The sequence below is a fragment of the Cydia fagiglandana genome, chromosome 18 (assembly GCF_963556715.1).
Source record: "Cydia fagiglandana chromosome 18, ilCydFagi1.1, whole genome shotgun sequence".
NCBI lineage: Eukaryota > Metazoa > Arthropoda > Insecta > Lepidoptera > Tortricidae > Cydia > Cydia fagiglandana.
The window spans coordinates 15,707,918-15,732,076 of record NC_085949.1 but is presented as its reverse complement, the minus strand read 5'-3'; the positions used below and the strand labels follow the sequence as shown (position 1 = coordinate 15,732,076).

The 24,159-nt window shown below is 36.7% G+C and overlaps 2 long non-coding RNA genes across 2 annotated transcripts in view; both read left to right on the top strand.

Moving 5' to 3' along the window:
• The window catches only part of LOC134673426 (uncharacterized), a 155,541-nt gene that overhangs the window by 41,173 nt on the left and 90,209 nt on the right, over positions 1-24,159 (top strand). The gene's annotated exons all lie outside the window — the stretch shown is intronic.
• LOC134673286 (uncharacterized) lies at positions 3,808-6,318 on the top strand. Its single transcript, XR_010099450.1, has 2 exons — positions 3,808-5,776; positions 5,860-6,318. It is a non-coding gene; the product is annotated as an uncharacterized LOC134673286 (long non-coding RNA).

Genomic DNA, 24,159 nt, shown 5'->3' with positions numbered 1-24,159 from the left:
TTTCTGGTGCTTCATGTTTACAAAAACTGCCAGGCCCCACGTTGGGCGCCATTGTAACACGGGTGTTTTGAAAGGGGGGTAAAATAAATGAATAAATGAAAAGCTCCGGCTTGTCTTAAATGGAAACAGCCATGTTAACAAAATAAAATTAAATCAAAATAAAATAAACTAAATGGAAACCTTGCTGTAGGAAAGCTAAGAGGAGAAACAATTAAACAAATTTATATCTAATAAACTTTATTTCTAACCAATTATTTCAAAAGCTCAGTGGCAAAGCTGGGTCGCTTCACAGGTTCAAGTTATGAAGGTTTACACCAATTAATAAAATACTAAAAAAAACTAAATTCCGAAATACCTAAGTTTTATGCACCAGAACTTTCAAAACTTTAAATTAAAATAACTATTGCTCTAAATCACATTTTAAATTTGTAGCCGAGCGGAGACGCAATTTAAAAATTAAAGATGCATCGGACCGACCTCAAAAACTGCTACCGGACCTGGAGCAGCGGGGAGTGACCTCGCCTATCCCCGGGAAGCTGACTGCTAACCTGGTTGGAGCCGGCCAGTGCAGATGACGTGGGGCAGATCCCACAGCATCATTTTAAAACTTCAAATTCGAAACATCTTGAAACTTCTAGAAACATCAAAAGCTTCTAGAAACATCCCGGCTCCTGCAAAGCGAGAAAAGGAAATATTAGCCGATGCCCTTTATGGCCGCTAGAGAAAAAATGAAACAATTCTAAATTTAGCTCACCGCACTGGAAGCTGTTAGGACTTCTGGCGGAGCGCTCCCTTCCCTCGAGCAGGAGTCAACTCTGTAAAGAACCAAAACTTGGTTAAGAACAAACCCACAATGTTTCGCGCCATTGTGGAATTGATCACAACTAAATTCCATTTATACTTACTCAGTGGAACACACCGAAGGACTCGAACTGCTTCCACCATTTTGACCACCATGTGGAATGTGTGGTCTTATCACAAAATAGGGCTCATGCGAGCGTGCGTCCCCGGAGGGGTCCACACATCAAAAGTGCATGTCACCTCAGAATGACCTTCTCATATGTTGAGAACAAAAGGCAAAAAAACAAAAGTAGGGTGCCAACAAAGGTTTATTAAAGTTGAAACGCAACACGCCTTGGAAAATACCACCTTCTTGAAAACCTACCAAAACTTGTCTTTTCCTGTGAGGTTGGAATTGGCTTTCTCAGTACAACTGCAAGCTTTTTCCGCGTTGTGCTGAGAAGGCCAACGGTTATTGTAACGTAGACATTTTCTTAGATTTTAAATTAATATTTTTGGGTTGAATTCCTTTTCTTATTTCAACGATTTTAACAATATCCCAAACTAACTCGATTGATTGCACTTCTTTGCATAATCTGTTGCATTCAGATGCACCTTTTGATGCTTATCTGTTGTCGGGGTTGTCATATGAGTAAAAATAATTAAAACTTGAGATATTTATGTTGCCACTCCAGGAAAACTTTGTATGATTTAGGTATGATTTTTATAGATAGAAAATAAGTTTGATGTAAAACAAAACATATAAATTACAGACTTACAAAGTGGCTCTGAAATGAAACCTTATTAGATTTAATGATAAAAATATATTTCTTAGGCTCATGAGTGAATTTGTCTAAATAATCAGTTCAGAATTTTCGAAGAATTTGTGTCTTCAGGGGATTGGCACCCTACTAACAAAATACTCTACAAAAGGTGAGTTAAAATTTTGTTTAACTCACCTTTTGTAGAGTATTTTGTTACATTTCAAAGATTTTTTGGGTATTGCATACCATAATTTGGGCATTTGCTCACATTTATGCTGTTTTCTGCACATTTACATGTAATTATTTTCGAAAATCATAGAATTTTGTGTGATACATTTAGAGGTTATGAAATTTTGCTGACTTGACAGATGTCAATAACACGTGTTGCATTTTTAGTAAATTTGGATACTATTTTGAAGTTTTGACACTAGAATTTCGTTTGGTTTCACTTTTAACATTTAAATTTCAATGAAAAAATAAGAATTTTGTATTTTGTAACATAAGATAGGAGAACACAATTTTGCCACTTGTGATCACTTGTAGTAATCTATATTTAGTCCAGAATTTCATATTTAGGAGGAAAATATGTGAATTTTAGTAGAATGTTGTTTTGTGATTTTCATAGATTTGATGGAACTGCACTTTCATAAATGTTTTATAATGAATTTTGTAATTTTTTATGTTTTAACAGTTAAGCCGGAAGGCATAATAATTTCACCACATTTCAAGTTTGTTAAGGAAAACAATAGTTATGTTAACATTATTTTATTTTATTTTCTATACACAGCACAGTTTTTGTAAACATGAAGCACCAGAAATTTCAATGCAGTAGCATATTTAGTTTATTAAAGTTGAAACGCAACACTCAATTTCACAGCTTATGGATAGGTACATTTATTTAGGGTGGTCAAGCCAATCAGGAGCACATCCTAGGTCCAAGGAGCTGTGGAAGCAGTGTCGGCATTTTATTTTTCAGAACTCTCCGCATAGCCGCAGGGGAAACAGTTTAGTATGGAAGTCTGGTCTGGCAGTAGTGTCCGGCGAGAGGCTTGTGGTGTTTCATGATCATTTAACTTCTTAAAGGAAGATATTCTTCTTCGGCGTGTTAGCGCTTATAGTTCCAGAACAATGGACATGATTTCATTTTCAAATTTAGAAATTCCTGTGATCCGGCTGTCCAGTTGTAGAAATGGCTGGATGCTTTTCGTTTTTGTAGTGGTAATATCCAAATTCAGCACGGTTTTGATGTAATCTGTAACAAGTTCACTTCAATTTTGGGTTTGCAATACATTTTTTGGTTAGTTTATTTTATTTGGCTTTGAAATGAAATTTAGCGTTTATTTTGAAATGAGAGGGATAATCGTATGAAATAAGATGACCCCTGATCTCATGATTTAGTGTTTTACCTGTATTTTTGGTAGTTTTCGGTAACTCTGTGTAGTTTTGAGTCGCTGATTTAGCGTATTTAAGATTTACCGTAATTCGAGTTTTTAACGTTACTTCACACAACGTAAGACTTGTGTTTCATATTAGATGGTAATTTTCCAAATTAAAATGGTATTTGCAACCAAAGTTTTGTTCTTTGTAGTTTAAAGTGCAAAGTAAGGTTAAGCCATGAAATTGTTTTTTTTTTGACACAGAGTAAGGTGCGTTCGGAAACGCGTAAACTTTAGTAGTGTTTTCTTTAATTCGTAACGAGTTCAGTGTTTATAAAAACGCTCGTTTTTTTGAAAATGGTTTTGTAATTTGTTTGAATATTGATATTTATTTAATTGAATACAATATAGTTATTTTGGTTTAAAACGTTACGAAATTTGGTTTTTAGTACTCAAATTTTAAAGAGATAAAATATTTAAAATACTTTATTTAATTTAGTCCTTATTTGGCCAAAATTTAGTTTGTAATCTCGGTTTGAGAATTGGCGGGAATTTCGAATAAGGCTGGCATGTTTAGGATTTTGACACAAGTTTTGGTAGGTTTTCAAGAAAGTGGTATTTTCCAAGGCCTCGCCTACACAAGTACGTTTTGTTTCACGGTTGTATCGTATGGAGTGTTGGATATTATGGTAAAATATCCAATCACGACTTTATGCACGGTACGTGGTGAACAGCACTGACTGTATTCACTACTAATTTTGTTGCGGGGATGGAAGAACGGGATTTGTAATGCGTGAAGTATGGTAGGGGCGACAGATGAGATATGTACGGTAGGGTGAAGTGCGTGATGTATAAATGGGGCGAAACAACTTGCTCACCTTTTTAAGGTCAGAGCGAGTCCTTAACATAGCCAAAGGTTTGGATTTCGGTAGTAGGTTTCGAGTGCTTACCACACTCGAGCACGGTTTTGTGCAATTTTGCGTATTTGTGGCTACGCATTTGGTCGGTATGGGGTTCATACCCAGCAGTTACCATTTTTGAGGGGCTGTTTTAAATTGGGTTCTTGCTTTTTTGGACATATCGACCGCGGTACCCCTTTTGGTTTGGTACCTTTTGTTTTATCGTGTTGACGATCCAATGAGCCATTTTTGAAGGCATTGGAACGGCACTCGGTGTCTCCGCCACCTTTTACATGCCTGCTACCGCAATGCAACTCAGCCAAATGGTTGAAATTTTTTCGATTTAGTATGGTTTTAGAGTTTAGGGGAGTTATCCTTGGACGCACGACCCCTCGTCTTGTACCAGTCGTCGTGCCGCCAAGGACGACAAACCACTCACCTGCTATATACCTCGTTTTTGGTTAGGTATACCATTTTTTTGTTTTGGTTTTTGATTCCGGAGAGTTGGGGGGGACAGGTGTACCTCATCAACTCAAAGGGCCGTTTTGGATTTTTTGGGGTTGATTTGATGATTGTTGTCTACCTGAAGGGTTGGGACAGGCCTTAGTGTCCTCAACCGGTAGGGTTACAACAAAGGTTTTCGTTGGAAGCTTATATTTGGTGGACTGTAGGTCTCATTTTCGCCCGGTCTAGCTGAGTTTTTTTTTAATGCTGAACATCGGTCCTGGCGGTTGGTTTTTGGTTTTCTCAGCACAACAAGCTTTTATCGCGTTGTACTGAGAAGGCCAACGGTTTGTTTACGGGTTGGAAGGATAGACGGAGGGTTTTTCTATGTGCAGTGCAGTTGGCCGCATAGTTTTTTTTTCACCTTCCGTGGTACTGACGTGGGTTCGAGATTATTATTTAGATTTTTTTTTGTTCGGTCAGAACAGCAGTTATTTTAAATTGTTTAACGTTAGTATGATGTTACTTTTAGATTTTTTGGGGGTTCGTTAGAGCATTTTTGGTATGTTTTGAATCTCGAAGTTGCGTCAGACTTTTTGTTTAGATTCTAGGTTTTCTAGATCAGTTTGAATAGGTTAGTTTTCTTGCCTTCACTTTGTTTTAAATTTTGTTTTAGGATGAAAGTCGCTGAGGACAGCGAGCGGTTCACCTACGTTGAACCTTAAAATCGGGGAGGGGGGTATTGTAACGTAGACATTTTCTTAGATTTTAAATTAATATTTTTGGGTTGAATTCCTTTTCTTATTTCAACGATTTTAACGATATCCCAAACTAACTCGATTGATTGCACTTCTTTGCATAATCTGTTGCATTCAGATGCACCTTTTGATACCTTATCTGTTGTCGGGGTTGTCATATGAGTAAAAATAATTAAAACTTGAGATATTTATGTTGTCACTCCAGGAAAACTTTGTATGATTTAGGTATGATTTTTTTAGATAAAAAATAATATTGATGTAAAACAAAACATAGAGATTACAGACTTACAAAGTGGCTCTGAAATGAAACATTATTAGATTTAATGATAAAATATATTTCTTAGGCTCAAGAAAGAGTTCTCTAGATAAATCAGTTCAGAATTTTCGAAGGATTTGTGTCTTCAGGGATTGGCACCCTACTTTTGTTTTTGGCCTTTTGTTCTCAAGATATGAGGAGGTCATTCTGAGGTGACATGCACTTTTGATGTGTGGACCCCTCCGGGGACGCACGCTCGCATGAGCCCTATTTTGTGGTAAGACCACACTTTCCACATGGTGGTCAAAATGGTGGAAGCAGTTCGAGTCCTTCGGTGTGTTCCACTGAGTAAGTATAAATGGAATTTAGTTGTGATCAATTCCACAATGGCGCGAAACATTGTGGGTTTGTTCTTAATCAAGTTTTGGTTCTTTACAGAGTTGACTCCTGCTCGAGGGAAGGGAGCGCTCCGCCAGAAGTCCTAACAGCTTCCAGTGCGGTGAGCTAAATTTCCAATTGTTTCATTTTTTCTCTAGCGGCCATAAAGGGCATCGGCTAATATATCCTTTTCTCGCTTTGCAGGAGCCGGGATGTTTCTAGATGTTTCTAGAAGCTTTTGATGTTTATAGAAGTTTCAAGATGTTTCGAATTTGAAGTTTTAAAATGATGCTGTGGGATCTGTCCCACGTCATCTGCACTGGCCGGCTCCAACCAGGTTAGCAGTCAGCTTCCCGGGGATAGGCGAGGTCACTCCCCGCTGCTCCAGGTCCGGTAGCAGTTTTTGAGGTCGGTCCGATGCATCTTTAATTTTTAAATTGCGTCTGCGCTCGGCTACAAATTTAAAATGTGATTTAGAGCAATAGTTATTTTAATTTAAAGTTTTGAAAGTTCTGGTGCATAAAACTTAGGTATTTCGAAATTTAGTCTTTAGTAATTAATTAATTGGTGTAAACCTTATAACATGAACCTGTGAAGCGACCCAGCTATACCACTGAGCTTTTACACTATAACTTTAGGTTAATAAAGTTTGTTAGATTTAAATTTGTTTAATTGTTTCTCCTCCTAGCTTTCCGACAGCAAGGTTTCCATTTAGTTTATTTTATTTTATTTTGATTTAATTTTATTTTGTTAACATGGCTGTTTCCATTTTAGACAAGCCGGAGCTTTTCAATCATTTATTTTACCCCCTTTCAAAACAGCCGTGTTACAATGGCGCCCAACGTGGGGTCGTTAAAACAGCTGCTGGAACTGGAGCAGCGGGGAGTGACCTCTCCTATCCCCGGGAAGCTGACTGCTGACCTGGTTGTTTTCGGTTAACTCTGTGTAGTTTTGAGTCGCTGATTTAGCGTATTTAATATTTACCGTAATTCGAGTTTTTAACGGTACTTCACACAACTTAAGGCTTGTGTTTTATACTAAATGGTAATTTTCCAAATTAAAATGGTATTTGCAACCAAAGTTTTGTTCTTTGTAGATTAGTTTAAAGTGCAAAGTAAGGTTAAGTCATGGAATTGTTTTTTTTTGACACAGAGTAAGGTGCGTTCAATCCACGTAACACGGGTGTTTTGAAAGGGGGGTAAAATAAATGAATAAATGAAAAGCTCCGGCTTGTCTTAAATGGAAACAGCCATGTTAACAAAATAAAATTAAATCAAAATAAAATAAACTAAATGGAAACCTTGCTGTAGGAAAGCTAAGAGGAGAAACAATTAAACAAATTTATATCTAATAAACTTTATTTCTAACCAATTATTTCAAAAGCTCAGTGGCAAAGCTGGGTCGCTTCACAGGTTCAAGTTATGAAGGTTTACACCAATTAATAAAATACTAAAAAAAACTAAATTCCGAAATACCTAAGTTTTATGCACCAGAACTTTCAAAATTTTAAATTAAAATAACTATTGCTCTAAATCACATTTTAAATTTGTAGCCGAGCGGAGACGCAATTTAAAAATTAAAGATGCATCGGACCGACCTCAAAAACTGCTACCGGACCTGGAGCAGCGGGGAGTGACCTCGCCTATCCCCGGGAAGCTGACTGCTAACCTGGTTGGAGCCGGCCAGTGCAGATGACGTGGGGCAGATCCCACAGCATCATTTTAAAACTTCAAATTCGAAACATGCATGCATCCGAACAGCATTCGAACGAGCAACCATGCGAACTAAATGGAAACCTTGCTGTAGGAAAGCCAGGAGGAGAAACAATTAAACAAATTTAAATCTAACAAACTTTATTAACCTAAAGTTATAGTGTAAAAGCTCAGTGGTATAGCTGGGTCGCTTCACAGGTTCATGTTATAAGGTTTACACCAATTAATTAATTACTAAAGACTAAATTTCGAAATACCTAAGTTTTATGCACCAGAACTTTCAAAACTTTAAATTAAAAAAACTACTTCTCTTCAAATACATTTTAAATTTGTAGCTGAGCGCAGATGCCCTACAAAATTCAAGGATGCATTGGACCGACCTCAAAACAGCTGCTGGAACTGGAGCAGCGGGGAGTGACCTCTCCTATCCCCGGGAAGCTGACTGCTGACCTGGTTGGAGCCGGCCAGTGCAGATGGCGTGGGACAGATCCCACAGCATTTTAAAAGTTCCAAACATCTTCAAAATAAATTTCATAAGAAATCGAAAGCTCTTAAAACATCTTGAAACATCTAGAAGCATCGAAAGCTTCTAGAAACATCTAGAAACATCCCGGCTCCTGCAAAGCGAGAAAAGGATATATTAGCCGATGCCCTTTATGGCCGCTAGAGAAAAAATGAAACAATTGGAAATTTAGCTCACCGCACTGGAAGCTGTTAGGACTTCTGGCGGAGCGCTCCCTTCCCTCGAGCAGGAGTCAACTCTGTAAAGAACCAAAACTTGGTTAAGAACAAACCCACAATGTTTCGCGCCATTGTGGAATTGATCACAACTAAATTCCATTTATACTTACTCAGTGGAACACACCGAAGGACTCGAACTGCTTCCACCATTTTGACCACCATGTGGAATGTGTGGTCTTATCACCAAATAGGGCTCATGCGAGCGTGCGTCCCCGGAGGGGTCCACACATCAAAAGTGCATGTCACCTCAGAATGATCTCCTCATATGTTGAGAACAAAAGGCAAAAAACAAAAGTAGGGTGCCAATCCCTGAAGACACAAATCCTTCGAAAATTCTGAACTGATTTATCAAGGAACTCTTTCTTGAGCCTAAGAAATATATTTTATCATTAAATCTAATAATGTTTCATTCCAGAGTCTCTTTGTCAGTCTGTAATTTCTATGTTTTGTTTTACATCAATATTATTTTTTATCTAAAAAAGTCATACCTAAACCATACAAAGTTTTCCTGGAGTGACAACATAAATATCTCAAGTTTTACTTATTTTTACTTATATGACAACCCCGACAACAGATAAGCATCAAAAGGTGCATCTGAATGCAACAGATTATGCAAAGAAGTGCAATCAATCGAGTTAGTTTGGGATATTGTTAAAATCGTTGAAATAAGAAAAGGAATTCAACCCAAAAATATTAATTTAAAATCTAAGAAAATGTCTACGTTACAATACCCCCCTCCCCGATTTTAAGGTTCAACGTAGGTGAACCGCTCGCTGTCCTCAGCGACTTCCATCCTAAAACAAAATTTAAAACAAAGTGAAGGCAAGAAAACTAACCTATTCAAACTGATCTAGAAAACCTAGAATCTAAACAAAAAGTCTGACGCAACTTCGAGATTCAAAACATACCAAAAATGCTCTAACTAACCCCCAAAAAATCTAAAAGTAAAATCATACTAACGTTAAACAATTTAAAAAAACTGCTGTTCTGACCGAACAAAAAAAATCTAAATAATAATCTCGAACCCACGTCAGTACCACGGAAGGTGAAAAAAAAACTATGCGGCCAACTGCGCTGCACATAGAAAAAAAAACCTCAGTCTATCCTTCCAACCCGTAAACAAACCGTTGGCCTTATCAGTACAACGCGATAAAAGCTTGTTGTGCTGAGAAAACCAAAAACCAACCGCCAGGACCGATGTTCAGCATTCCTAAAAAAAACTCAGCTAGACCGGGCGAAATTGAGACCTATAGTCCCCTAACTATAAGCCTTGAACGAAAACCTTTGTTGTAACCCTACCGGTTGAGGACACTAAGGCCTGTCCCAACCCTTCAGGTAGACAACAATCATCAAATTAAACCCAAAAAATCCAAAACGGCCCTTTGAGTTGATGAGGTACACCTGTCCACCCCAACTCTCCGGAATCAAAAACCAAACTATAAAAATATATACCTAAACAAAACGAGGTACCTATATAACATAGCAGGTGAGTGGTTTGTCGTCCTTGGCGGCACGACGACTGGTACAAGACGAGGGGTCGTGCGTCCAAGGATAACTCCCCTAAACTCTAAAACCATATTAAATCGAAAAAATTTCAACCATTTGGCTAAGTTGCATCGCGGTAGCAGGCATGAAAAAGAAATGGCGGAGACACCGAGTGCCGTTCCAATGCCTTCAAAAATGGCTCATTGGATCGTCAACACGATAAAACAAAAGGTACCAAACCAAAAGGGGTACCGCGGTCGATATGTCCAAAAAAGCAAGAACCCAATTTAAAACAGCCCCTCAAAAATGGTAACTGCTGGGTATGAACCCCATACCGACCAAATGCGTAGCCACAAATACGCAAAATTTCACAAAACCGTGCTCGAGTGTGGTAAGCACTCTAAACCTACTACCGAAATCCAAACCTTTGGCTATGTTAAGGACTCGCTCTGACCTTAAAAGTGAGCAAGTTGTTTCGCCCCATTTATACATCACGCACTTCACCATACCGTTCATATCTCATCTGTCGCCCCTACCATACTTCACGCATTACAAATCCCGTTCATCCATCCCCTAAACAAAAATTAGTAGTGAATACAGTCAGTGCTGTTCACCACGTACCGTGCATAAAGTCGTGATTGGATATTTTACCATAATATCCAACACTCCAAACGAGACAACGGTGAAGCGAAACGTTCTCGTGTAGGCGCGGCCTTGGAAAATACCACCTTCTTGAAAACCTACCAAAACTTGTGTCAAAATCCTAAACATGCCAGCCTTATTCGAAATTCCCGCCAATTCTCAAACCGAGATTACAAACTGTATTCTTGGCGAAATAAGGTCTAAATTAAAAAAAACTACTTCAAATTTATATATCACATTAAATTTGAGTACTAAAAAACCAAATCTCGTAACGTTATAAACCAAAAATCCTATAGTAATATTGTATTTAACTAAATAAATGTCAATATTTAAACAAATTACAAAATGATTTTCCAAAAACGAGCGTTTTTCTAAACGCTGAACTCGTTACGAATTAAAGAAAACACTACTAAAGTTTACGCGTTTCCGAACGCACCCTTACTGTGTCAAAAAAAAAACAATTTCATGGCTTAACCTTACTTTGCACTTTAAACTACAAAGAACAAAACTTTGGTTGCAAATACCATTATAATTTGGAAAATTACCATCTAATATGAAACACAAGTCTTACGTTGTGTGAAGTACCGTTAAAAACTCGAATTACGGTAAATATTAAAAACGCTAAATCAGCGACTCAAAACTACACAGAGTTAACCGAAAACTACCAAAAATACAGGTAAAACACTAAATCTTGAGATCAGGAATCATCTTATTTCACACGATTTTCCCTCTCCCTTCAAAATCAACGCTAAATGTCATTTCAAAGTCAAATAAACTAAACTAACCAAAAAAATGTATTGCATACCTCAAAATTTAAGTGAACTTGTTACAGATTACATCAAAACCGTGCTGAATTTGGATATTACCACTACAAAACAAAAGGCATCCAGCCATTTCTACAACTGGACTGCCGGATCACAGGAATTTATAATTTTGAAAATGAAATCATGTCAATTGTTCTGGAACTATAAGCGCTAGCACGCCGAAGAAGAATATCTTCATTCTTTAAGAAGTTAAATGATCATGAAACACCACAAGCATCTCGCCGGACACTACTGCCAGACCAGACTTCCATACTAAACTGTTTCCCCTGCGGCTATGCGGAGATTTCTGAAAAACAAAATGCCGACATCGCTTCCACAGCTCCTTGGACCTAGGATGATCTCCAGATTGGCTTGACCACCCTAAATAAATGTACCTATCCATAAGCTGTGAAATTGAGTGTTGCGTTTCAACTTTATTAAACTAAATATGCTACTGCATTGAAATTTCTGCTGCTTCATGTTTACAAAAACTGTGCTGTGTATAGAAAATAAAATAAAATAATGTTAACATAACTATTGTTTTCCTTAACAAACTTGAAATGTGGTGAAATTATTATGCCTTCCGGCTTAACTGTTAAAACATAAAAAATTACAAAATTCATTATAAAACATTTATGAAAGTGCAGTTCCATCAAATCTATAAAAATCACAAAACAACATTCTACTAAAATTCACATATTTTCCTCCTAAATATGAAATTCTGGACTAAATATAGATTACTACAAGTGATCACAAGTGGCAAAATTGTGTTCTCCTATCTTATGTTACAAAATACAAAATTCTTATTTTTTCATTGAAATTTAAATGTTAAAAGTGAAACCAAACGAAATTCTAGTGTCAAAACTTCAAAATAGTATCCAAATTTACTAAAAATGCAACACGTGTTATTGACATCTGTCAAGTCAGCAAAATTTCATAACCTCTAAATGTATCATACAAAATTCTATGATTTTCGAAAATAATTACACGTAAATGTACAGAAAACAGCATAAATGTGAGCAAATGCCCCAATTATGGTATGCAATACCCAAAAAATCTTTGAAATGTAACAAAATACTCTACAAAAGGTGAGTGAAACAAAATTATTTTCTGGTGCATAAAAATAAGTCCAGACTTTTCCTGCAGCAAGTAATTATTTAGAAACCTGAAAAATTCTTGGGCCCCACGTTGGGCGCCATTGTAACACGGGTGTTTTGAAAGGGGGTAAAATAAATGAATGGAAAGCTCCGGCTTGTCTAAAATGGAAACAGCCATGTTAACAAAATAAAATTAAATCAAAATAAAATAAAATAAACTAAATGGAAACCTTGCTGTAGGAAAGCTAAGAGGAGAAACAATTAAACAAATTTATATCTAATAAACTTTATTCCTAACCAATTATTTCAAAAGCTCAGTGGCAAAGCTGGGGTCGCTTCACAGGTTCATGTTATAAGGTTTACACCAATTAATTAATTACTAAAGACTAAATTTCGAAATACCTAAGTTTTATGCACCAGAACTTTCAAAACTTTAAATTAAAAAAACTACTTCTCTTCAAATACATTTTAAATTTGTAGCTGAGCGCAGATGCCCTACAAAATTCAAGGATGCATTGGACCGACCTCAAAACAGCTGCTGGAACTGGAGCAGCGGGGAGTGACCTCTCCTATCCCCGGGAAGCTGACTGCTGACCTGGTTGTTTTCGGTTAACTCTGTGTAGTTTTGAGTCGCTGATTTAGCGTATTTAATATTTACCGTAATTCGAGTTTTTAACGGTACTTCACACAACTTAAGGCTTGTGTTTTATACTAAATGGTAATTTTCCAAATTAAAATGGTATTTGCAACCAAAGTTTTGTTCTTTGTAGATTAGTTTAAAGTGCAAAGTAAGGTTAAGTCATGGAATTGTTTTTTTTTGACACAGAGTAAGGTGCGTTCGAGTGCCCCACGTTGGGCGCCATTGTAACACGGGTGTTTTGAAAGGGGGTAAAATAAATGATTGAAAAGCTCCGGCTTGTCTAAAATGAAAACAGCCATGTTAACAAAATAAAATTAAATCAAAATAAAATAAAATAAACTAAATGGAAACCTTGCTGTAGGAAAGCTAAGAGGAGAAACAATTAAACAAATTTAAATCTAACAAACTTTATTAACCTAAAGTTATAGTGTAAAAGCTCAGTGGTATAGCTGGGTCGCTTCACAGGTTCATGTTATAAGGTTTACACCAATTAATTAATTACTAAAGACTAAATTTCGAAATACCTAAGTTTTATGCACCAGAACTTTCAAAACTTTAAATTAAAAAAACTACTTCTCTTCAAATACATTTTAAATTTGTAGCTGAGCGCAGATGCCCTACAAAATTCAAGGATGCATTGGACCGACCTCAAAACAGCTGCTGGAACTGGAGCAGCGGGGAGTGACCTCTCCTATCCCCGGGAAGCTGACTGCTGACCTGGTTGGAGCCGGCCAGTGCAGATGGCGTGGGACAGATCCCACAGCATTTTAAAAGTTCCAAACATCTTCAAAATAAATTTCATAAGAAATCGAAAGCTCTTAAAACATCTTGAAACATCTAGAAGCATCGAAAGCTTCTAGAAACATCTAGAAACATCCCGGCTCCGCACTGGAAGCTGTTAGGACTTCTGGCGGAGCGCTCCCTTCCTTCGAGCAGGAGTCAACTTCAGTGGAACACACCGAAGGACTCGAACTGCTTCCACCATTTTGACCACCATGTGGAATGTGTGGTCTTATCACAAAATAGGGCTCATGCGAGCGTGCGTCCCCGGAGGGGTCCACACATCAAAAGTGCATGTCATCTCAGAATGACCTTCTCATATGTTGAGAACAAAAGGCCAAAAACAAAAGTAGGGTGCCAATCCCTGAAGACACAAATCCTTCGAAAATTCTGAACTGATTTATCTAGAGAACTCTTTCTTGAGCCTAAGAAATATATTTTATCATTAAATCTAATAATGTTTCATTTCAGAGCCACTTTGTCAGTCTGTAATTTCTATGTTTTGTTTTACATCAATATTATTTTCTATCTATAAAAATCATACCTAAATCATACAAAGTTTTCCTGGAGTGACAACATAAATATCTCAAGTTTTAATTATTTTTACTCATATGACAACCCCGACAACAGATAAGCATCAAACGGTGCATCTGAATGCAACAGATTATGCAAAGAAGTGCAATCAATCGAGTTAGTTTGGGATATTGTTAAAAACGTTGAAAGAAGAAAAAGAATTCAACCCAAAAATATTAATTTAAAATCCAAGAAAATGTCTACGTTACAATACCCCCCTCCCCGATTTTAAGGTTCAACGTAGGTGAACCGCTCGCTGTCCTCAGCGACTTTCATCCTAAAACAAAATTTAAAACAAAGTGAAGGCAAGAAAACTAACCTACTCAAACTGACCTAGAAAACCTAGAATGTAAACAAAAAGTCTGACGCAACTTCGAGATTCAAAACATACCAAAAATGCTCAAACGAACCCCCAAAAAATCTTAAAGTAAAATCATACTAACATTAAACAATTTAAAATAACTGCTGTTCTGACCGAACAAAACATCTTGTAACACGGGTGTTTTGAAAGGGGGTAAAATAAATGAATGGAAAGCTCCGGCTTGTCAAAAATAAAAACAGCCATGTTAACAAAATAAAATTAAATAAAATAAACTAAATGGAAACCTTGCTGTAGGAAAGCTAGGAGGAGAAACAATTAAACAAATTTAAATCTAACAAACTTTATTAACCTAAAGTTATAGTGTAAAAGCTCAGTGGTATAGCTGGGTCGCTTCACAGGTTCATGTCATAAGGTTTACACCAATTAATTAATTACTAAAGACTAAATTTCGAAATACCTAAGTTTTATGCACCAGAACTTTCAAAACTTTAAATTAAAATAACTATTGCTCTAAATCACATTTTAAATTTGTAGCCGAGCGCAGACGCAATTTAAAAATTAAAGATGCATCAGACCGACCTCAAAAACTGCTACCGGACCTGGAGCGGCGGGGAGTGACCTCGCCTATCCCCGGGAAGCTGACTGCTAACCTGGTTGGAGCCGGCCAGTGCAGATGACGTGGGACAGATCCCACAGCATCATTTTAAAACTTCAAATTCGAAACATCTTGAAACTTCTATAAACATCAAAAGCTTCTAGAAACATCTAGAAACATCTAGAAGCATCGAAAGCTTCTAGAAACATTGAAAACTTCTAGAAACATCTAAAGCTTCTAAAAACATCTTGAAACATCTAGAAGCATCGAAAGCTTCTAGAAACATCTAGAAACATCCTAGAAACATAATTTAAAACAAAGTGAAGGCAAGAAAACTAACCTATTCAAACTGATCTAGAAAACCTAGAATCTAAACAAAAAGTCTGACGCAACTTCGAGATTCAAAACATACCAAAAATTTGTATTGCATACCTCAAAATTGAAGTGAACTTGTTACAGATTACATCAAAACCGTGCTGAATTTGGATATTACCACTACAAAAATAAAAGCATCCAGCCATTTCTACAACTGGACATCCGGATCACAGGAATTTCTAAATTTGAAAATGAAATCATGTCCATTGTTCTGGAACTATAAGCGCTAACACGCCGAAGAAGAATATCTTCCTTTAAGAAGTTAAATGATCATGAAACACCACAAGCATCTCGCCGGACACTACTGCCAGACCAGACTTCCATACTAAACTGTTTCCCCTGCGGCTATGCGGAGAGTTCTGAAAAATAAAATGCCGACACTGCTTCCACAGCTCCTTGGACCTAGGATGTGCTCCTAATTGGCTTGACCACCCTAAATAAATGTACCTATCCATAAGCTGTGAAATTGAGTGTTGCGTTTCAACTTTATAAAACTAAATATGCTACTGCATTGAAATTTCTGGTGCTTCATGTTTACAAAAACAGTGCTGTGTAAGAAAATGAAATTAAATTATGTTAATATAACTATTGTTTTCCTTAACAATACTTGTTATGTGGTTAAATTACTATGCCTTCCGGCTTAACTGTTAAAACAAAAATTTACGAAATTCACTATAAAACACTTATGAAAGTGCAGTTCCATCAAATCTATAAAAATCACAAAACAACATTTTACTAAAATTCACATATTTTCCTCCTAAATATGAAATTCTGGACTAAATTTAAGTTACTACAAGTGATCCCAAGTGGCAAAATTGTGTTCTCCTATCTTATGTTACAAAATACAAAATTCTTATTTTTTCATTGAAATTTAAATGTTAAAAGTGAAACCAAACGAAATTCTAGTGTCAAAACTTCAAAATAGTATCCAAATTGATTAAAAATACAACACGTGTTATTGACATCTGTCAAGTCAGCAAAATTTTATAACCTCAAAATGTATCATACAAAATTCTATGATTTTCGAAAATAATTACATGTAAATGTGCAGAAAACAGCATAAATGTGAGCAAATGCCCAAATTATGGTATGCAATACCCAAAAAATCTTTGAAATGTAACAAAATACTCTACAAAAGGTGAGTGAAACAAAATTATTTTCTGGTGCATAAAAATAAGTCTAGACTTTTCCTGCAGCAAAGGTATTTCTAAAAAACCTTTAAATCCTTGGGCGTAAAATCGGGGAGGGGGGTATTGTAACGTAGACATTTTCTTAGATTTTAAATTAATATTTTTGGGTTGAATTCCTTTTCTTATTTCAACGATTTTAACAATATCCCAAACTAACTCGATTGATTGCACTTCTTTGCATAATCTGTTGCATTCAGATGCACCTTTTGATGCTTATCTGTTGTCGGGGTTGTCATATGAGTAAAAATAATTAAAACTTGAGATATTTATGTTGTCACTCCAGGAAAACTTTGTATGATTTAGGTATGATTTTTATAGATAGAAAATAAGTTTGATGTAAAACAAAACATATAAATTACAGACTTACAAAGTGGCTCTGAAATGAAACCTTATTAGATTTAATGATAAAAATATATTTCTTAGGCTCATGAGTGAATTTGTCTAAATAATCAGTTCAGAATTTTCGAAGAATTTGTGTCTTCAGGGGATTGGCACCCTACTTTTGTTTTTTTGCCTTTTGTTCTCAACATATGAGAAGGTCATTCTGAGGTGACATGCACTTTTGATGTGTGGACCCCTCCGGGGACGCACGCTCGCATGAGCCCTATTTTGTGATAAGACCACACATTCCACATGGTGGTCAAAATGGTGGAAGCAGTTCGAGTCCTTCGGTGTGTTCCACTGAGTAAGTATAAATGGAATTTAGTTGTGATCAATTCCACAATGGCGCGAAACATTGTGGGTTTGTTCTTAACCAAGTTTTGGTTCTTTACAGAGTTGACTCCTGCTCGAGGGAAGGGAGCGCTCCGCCAGAAGTCCTAACAGCTTCCAGTGCGGTGAGCTAAATTTCGAATTGTTTCATTTTTTCTCTAGCGGCCATAAAGGGCATCGGCTAATATTTCCTTTTCTCGCTTTGCAGGAGCCGGGATGTTTCTAGATGTTTCTAGAAGCTTTCGATGCTTCTAGATGTTTCAAGATGTTTTAAGAGCTTTCGATTTCTTATGAAATTTATTTTGAAGATGTTTGGAACTTTTAAAATGCTGTGGGATCTGTCCCACGCCATCTGCACTGGCCGGCTCCAACCAGGTCAGCAGTCAGCTTCCCGGGGATAGGAGAGGTCACTCCCCGCTGCTCCAGTTCCAGCAGCTGTTTTGAGGTCGGTCCAATGCATCCTTGAATTTTGTAGGGCATCTGCGCTCAGCTACAAATTTAAAATGTATTTGAAGAGAAGTAGTTTTTTTAATTTAAAGTTTTGAAAGTTCTGGTGCATAAAACTTAGGTATTTCGAAATTTAGTCTTTAGTAATTAATTAATTGGTGTAAACCTTATAACATGAACCTGTGAAGCGACCCAGCTATACCACTGAGCTTTTACACTATAACTTTAGGTTAATAAAGTTTGTTAGATTTAAATTTGTTTAATTGTTTCTCCTCTTAGCTTTCCTACAGCAAGGTTTCCATTTAGTTTATTTTATTTTATTTTGATTTAATTTTATTTTGTTAACATGGCTGTTTTCATTTTAGACAAGCCGGAGCTTTTCAATCATTTATTTTACCCCCTTTCAAAACACCCGTGTTACAATGGCGCCCAAGAATTTTTCAGGTTTCTAAATAATTACTTGCTGCAGGAAAAGTCTAGACTTATTTTTATGCACCAGAAAATAATTTTGTTTCACTCACCTTTTGTAGAGTATTTTGTTACATTTCAAAGATTTTTTGGGTATTGCATACCATAATTAGGGCATTTGCTCACATTTATGCTGTTTTCTGTACATTTTCATGTAATTATTTTCGAAAATCATAGAATTTTGTATGATACATTTTGAGGTTAGAAAATTTTGCTGACTTGATAGATGTCAATAACACGTGTTGCATTTTTAGTAAATTTGGATACTATTTTGAAGTTTTGACACTAGTTTTCATTTGCTTTCACATTTAATATTTAATTTAAATTAAAAAGTGAGTACACAATTTTGCCACTTGGGATCACTTGTAGTAAATTATATTTAGTCCGAGATTTCATATTCTAGGAGAAAAATGTGTGGATTTTAGTAGAATGTTGTTTTGTGATTTTTATAGATTTGATGGAACTGCACTTTCATAAGTGTTTTATAGTGAATTTCGTAAATTTTTGTTTTAACAGTTAAGCCGGAAGGCATAGTAATTTAACCACATAACAAGTATTGTTAAGGAAAACAATAGTTATATTAACATAATTTAATTTCATTTTCTTACACAGCACTGTTTTTGTAAACATGAAGCACCAGAAATTTCAATGCAGTAGCATATTTAGTAAATAAAAGTTGAAACACAACACTTAATTTCACAGCTTATTGATAAATAAATTTATTGAGGAAGGTCAAGCCAATTAGGAGCACATCCTAGGTCCAAGGAGCTGTGGAAGCAGTGTCGGCATTTTATTTTTCAGAACTCTCCGCATAGCCGCAGGGGAAACAGTTTAGTATGGAAGTCTGGTCTGGCAGTAGTGTCCGGCGAGATGCTTGTGGTGTTTCATGATCATTTAACTTCTTAAAGGAAGATATTCTTCTTCGGCGTGTTAGCGCTTATAGTTCCAGAACAATGGACATGATTTCATTTTCAAATTTAGAAATTCCTGTGATCCGGATGTCCAGTTGTAGAAATGGCTGGATGCTTTTATTTTTGTAGTGGTAATATCCAAATTCAGCACGGTTTTGATGTAATCTGTAACAAGTTCACTTCAATTTTGAGGTATGCAATACAAATTTTTGGTTAGTTTTTTTTAATTGAATTTGAAATGAAATTTAGCGTTTATTTTGAAATGAGAGGGATAATCGTATGAAATAAGATGACCTCTGATCTCATGATTTAGTGTTTTACCTGTATTTTTGGTAATTTTCGGTTAACTCTGTGTAGTTTTGAGTCGCTGATTTAGCGTATTTCATATTTACCGTAATTCGAATTTTTAACGGTACTTCACACAACGTAAGACTTGTGTTTCATATTAGATGGCAAATTTTCCAAATTAAAATGGTATTTGCAACCAAAGTTTTGTTCTTTGTAGTTTAAAGTGCAAAGTAAGGTTAAGTCATGAAATTGTTTTTTTTTAACACAGAGTAAACGTCACAAGGGTACGTTCGAAAACGCGTAAATTTTAGAAATGTTTGCTTTACTTCGTAACGAGTTCAGCGTTTATAAAAACGCTCGTTTTTTGAAAATTATTTTGTAATTTGTTTAAATATTGATATTTATTTAGGTAAATACAATATAGTTATTTTGGTGTATAACGTTACGAGATTTGGTTTTTTAGTACTCAAATTTAATGAGATATATTAATTTGAAGTAGTTTTTTTATTTAGACCTTATTTCGCCAAGAATACAGTTTGTAATCTCGGTTTGAGAATTGGCGGGAATTTCGAATAAGGCTGGCATGTTTAGAATTTTGACACAAGTTTTGGTAGGTTTTCAAGAAGGTGGTATTTTCCAAGGCCTCGCCTACACAAGAACGTTTTGTTTCACGGTTGTCTCGTATGGAGTGTTGGATATTATGGTAAAATATCCAATCACGACTTTATGCACGGTACGTGGTGAACAGCACTGACTGTATTCACTACTAATTTTGTTGCGGGGATGAAAGAACGGGATTTGTAATGCGTGAAGTATGGTAGGGGCGACAGATGAGATATGAACGGTATGGTAAAGTGCGTGATGTATAAATGGGGCGAAACAACTTGCTCACTTTTAAGGTCAGAGCGAGTCCTTAACATAGCCAAGGGTTTGTATTTCGGTAGTAGGTTTCGAGTGCTTACCACACTCGAGCACGGTTTTGTGCAAATTTTGCGTATTTGTGGCTACGCATTTGGTCGGTATGGGGTTCATACCCAGCAGTTACCATTTTTGAGGGGCTGTTTTAAATTGGGTTCTTGCTTTTTTGGACATATCGACCGCGGTACCCCTTTTGGTTTGGTACCTTTTGTTTTATCGTGTTGACGATCCAATGAGCCATTTTTGAAGGCATTGGAACGGCACTCGGTGTCTCCGCCACCTTTTACATGCCTGCTACCGCAATGCAACTCAGCCAAATGGTTGAAATTTTTTCGATTTAGTATGGTTTTAGAGTTTAGGGGAGTTATCCTTGGACGCACGACCCCTCGTCTTGTACCAGTCGTCGTGCCGCCAAGGACGACAAACCACTCACCTGCTATATACCTCGTTTTTGTTTAGGTATACCATTTTTTTTTGTTTTGGTTTTTGATTCCGGAGAGTTGGGGTGGACAGGTGTACCTCACCAACTCAAAGGGCCGTTTTGGATTTTTTGGGTTTAATTTGATGATTGTTGTCTACCTGAAGGGTTGGGACAGGCCTTAGTGTCCTCAACCGGTAGGGTTACAAAAAAAGGTTTTCGTTGAAGGCTTATAGTTAGGGGACTATTATGGGTCTCATTTTCGCCCGGTCTAGCTGAGTTTTATTTTAGGAATGCTGAACATCGGTCCTGGCGGTTGGTTTTTGGCTTTCTCAGCACAACAAGCTTTTGTCGCGTTGTACTGAGAAGGCCAACGGTTTGTTTACGGGTTGGAAAGATAGACGGAGGTTTTTTTCTATGTGCAGCGCAGTTGGCCGCATAGTTTTTTTTTCACCTTCCGTGGTACTGACGTGGGTTCGAGATTATTATTTAGATTTTTTTTGTTCGGTCAGAACAGCAGTATTTTTAAATTGTTTAACGTTAGTATGATTTTACTTTTAGATTATTTTAGAGCATTTTTGGTATGTTTTGAATCTCGAAGTTGCGTCAGACTTTTTGTTTAGATTCTAGGTTTTCTAGATCAGTTTGAATAGGTTAGTTTTCTTGCCTTCACTTTGTTTTAAATTTTGTTTTAGGATGAAAGTCGCTGAGGACAGCGAGCGGTTCACCTACGTTGAACCTTAAAATCGGGGAGGGGGGTATTGTAACGTAGACATTTTCTTAGATTTTAAATTAATATTTTTGGGTTGAATTCCTTTTCTTATTTCAACGATTTTAACAATATCCCAAACTAACTCGATTGATTGCACTTCTTTGCATAATCTGTTGCATTCAGATGCACCTTTTGATGCTTATCTGTTGTCGGGGTTGTCATATGAGTAAAAATAATTAAAACTTGAGATATTTATGTTGTCACTCCAGGAAAACTTTGTATGATTTAGGTATGATTTTTATAGATAGAAAATAAGTTTGATGTAAAACAAAACATATAAATTACAGACTTACAAAGTGGCTCTGAAATGAAACCTTATTAGATTTAATGATAAAAATATATTTCTTAGGCTCATGAGTGAATTTGTCTAAATAATCAGTTCAGAATTTTCGAAGAATTTGTGTCTTCAGGGGATTGGCACCCTACTTTTGTTTTTTTGCCTTTTGTTCTCAACATATGAGAAGGTCATTCTGAGGTGACATGCACTTTTGATGTGTGGACCCCTCCGGGGACGCACGCTCGCATGAGCCCTATTTTGTGATAAGACCACACATTCCACATGGTGGTCAAAATGGTGGAAGCAGTTCGAGTCCTTCGGTGTGTTCCACTGAGTAAGTATAAATGGAATTTAGTTGTGATCAATTCCACAATGGCGCGAAACATTGTGGGTTTGTTCTTAACCAAGTTTTGGTTCTTTACAGAGTTGACTCCTGCTCGAGGGAAGGGAGCGCTCCGCCAGAAGTCCTAACAGCTTCCAGTGCGGTGAGCTAAATTTCGAATTGTTTCATTTTTTCTCTAGCGGCCATAAAGGGCATCGGCTAATATTTCCTTTTCTCGCTTTGCAGGAGCCGGGATGTTTCTAGATGTTTCTAGAAGCTTTCGATGCTTCTAGATGTTTCAAGATGTTTTAAGAGCTTTCGATTTCTTATGAAATTTATTTTGAAGATGTTTGGAACTTTTAAAATGCTGTGGGATCTGTCCCACGCCATCTGCACTGGCCGGCTCCAACCAGGTCAGCAGTCAGCTTCCCGGGGATAGGAGAGGTCACTCCCCGCTGCTCCAGTTCCAGCAGCTGTTTTGAGGTCGGTCCAATGCATCCTTGAATTTTGTAGGGCATCTGCGCTCAGCTACAAATTTAAAATGTATTTGAAGAGAAGTAGTTTTTTTAATTTAAAGTTTTGAAAGTTCTGGTGCATAAAACTTAGGTATTTCGAAATTTAGTCTTTAGTAATTAATTAATTGGTGTAAACCTTATAACATGAACCTGTGAAGCGACCCAGCTATACCACTGAGCTTTTACACTATAACTTTAGGTTAATAAAGTTTGTTAGATTTAAATTTGTTTAATTGTTTCTCCTCTTAGCTTTCCTACAGCAAGGTTTCCATTTAGTTTATTTTATTTTATTTTGATTTAATTTTATTTTGTTAACATGGCTGTTTTCATTTTAGACAAGCCGGAGCTTTTCAATCATTTATTTTACCCCCTTTCAAAACACCCGTGTTACACCCGTGTAACGTAGACATTTTCTTAGATTTTAAATTAATATTTTTGGGTTGAATTCCTTTTCTTATTTCAACGATTTTAACAATATCCCAAACTAACTCGATTGATTGCACTTCTTTGCATAATCTGTTGCATTCAGATGCACCTTTTGATGCTTATCTGTTGTCGGGGTTGTCATATGAGTAAAAATAATTAAAACTTGAGATATTTATGTTGTCACTCCAGGAAAACTTTGTATGATTTAGGTATGATTTTTATAGATAGAAAATAAGTTTGATGTAAAACAAAACATATAAATTACAGACTTACAAAGTGGCTCTGAAATGAAACCTTATTAGATTTAATGATAAAAATATATTTCTTAGGCTCATGAGTGAATTTGTCTAAATAATCAGTTCAGAATTTTCGAAGAATTTGTGTCTTCAGGGGATTGGCACCCTACTTTTGTTTTTTTGCCTTTTGTTCTCAACATATGAGAAGGTCATTCTGAGGTGACATGCACTTTTGATGTGTGGACCCCTCCGGGGACGCACGCTCGCATGAGCCCTATTTTGTGATAAGACCACACATTCCACATGGTGGTCAAAATGGTGGAAGCAGTTCGAGTCCTTCGGTGTGTTCCACTGAGTAAGTATAAATGGAATTTAGTTGTGATCAATTCCACAATGGCGCGAAACATTGTGGGTTTGTTCTTAACCAAGTTTTGGTTCTTTACAGAGTTGACTCCTGCTCGAGGGAAGGGAGCGCTCCGCCAGAAGTCCTAACAGCTTCCAGTGCGGTGAGCTAAATTTCGAATTGTTTCATTTTTTCTCTAGCGGCCATAAAGGGCATCGGCTAATATTTCCTTTTCTCGCTTTGCAGGAGCCGGGATGTTTCTAGATGTTTCTAGAAGCTTTCGATGCTTCTAGATGTTTCAAGATGTTTTAAGAGCTTTCGATTTCTTATGAAATTTATTTTGAAGATGTTTGGAACTTTTAAAATGCTGTGGGATCTGTCCCACGCCATCTGCACTGGCCGGCTCCAACCAGGTCAGCAGTCAGCTTCCCGGGGATAGGAGAGGTCACTCCCCGCTGCTCCAGTTCCAGCAGCTGTTTTGAGGTCGGTCCAATGCA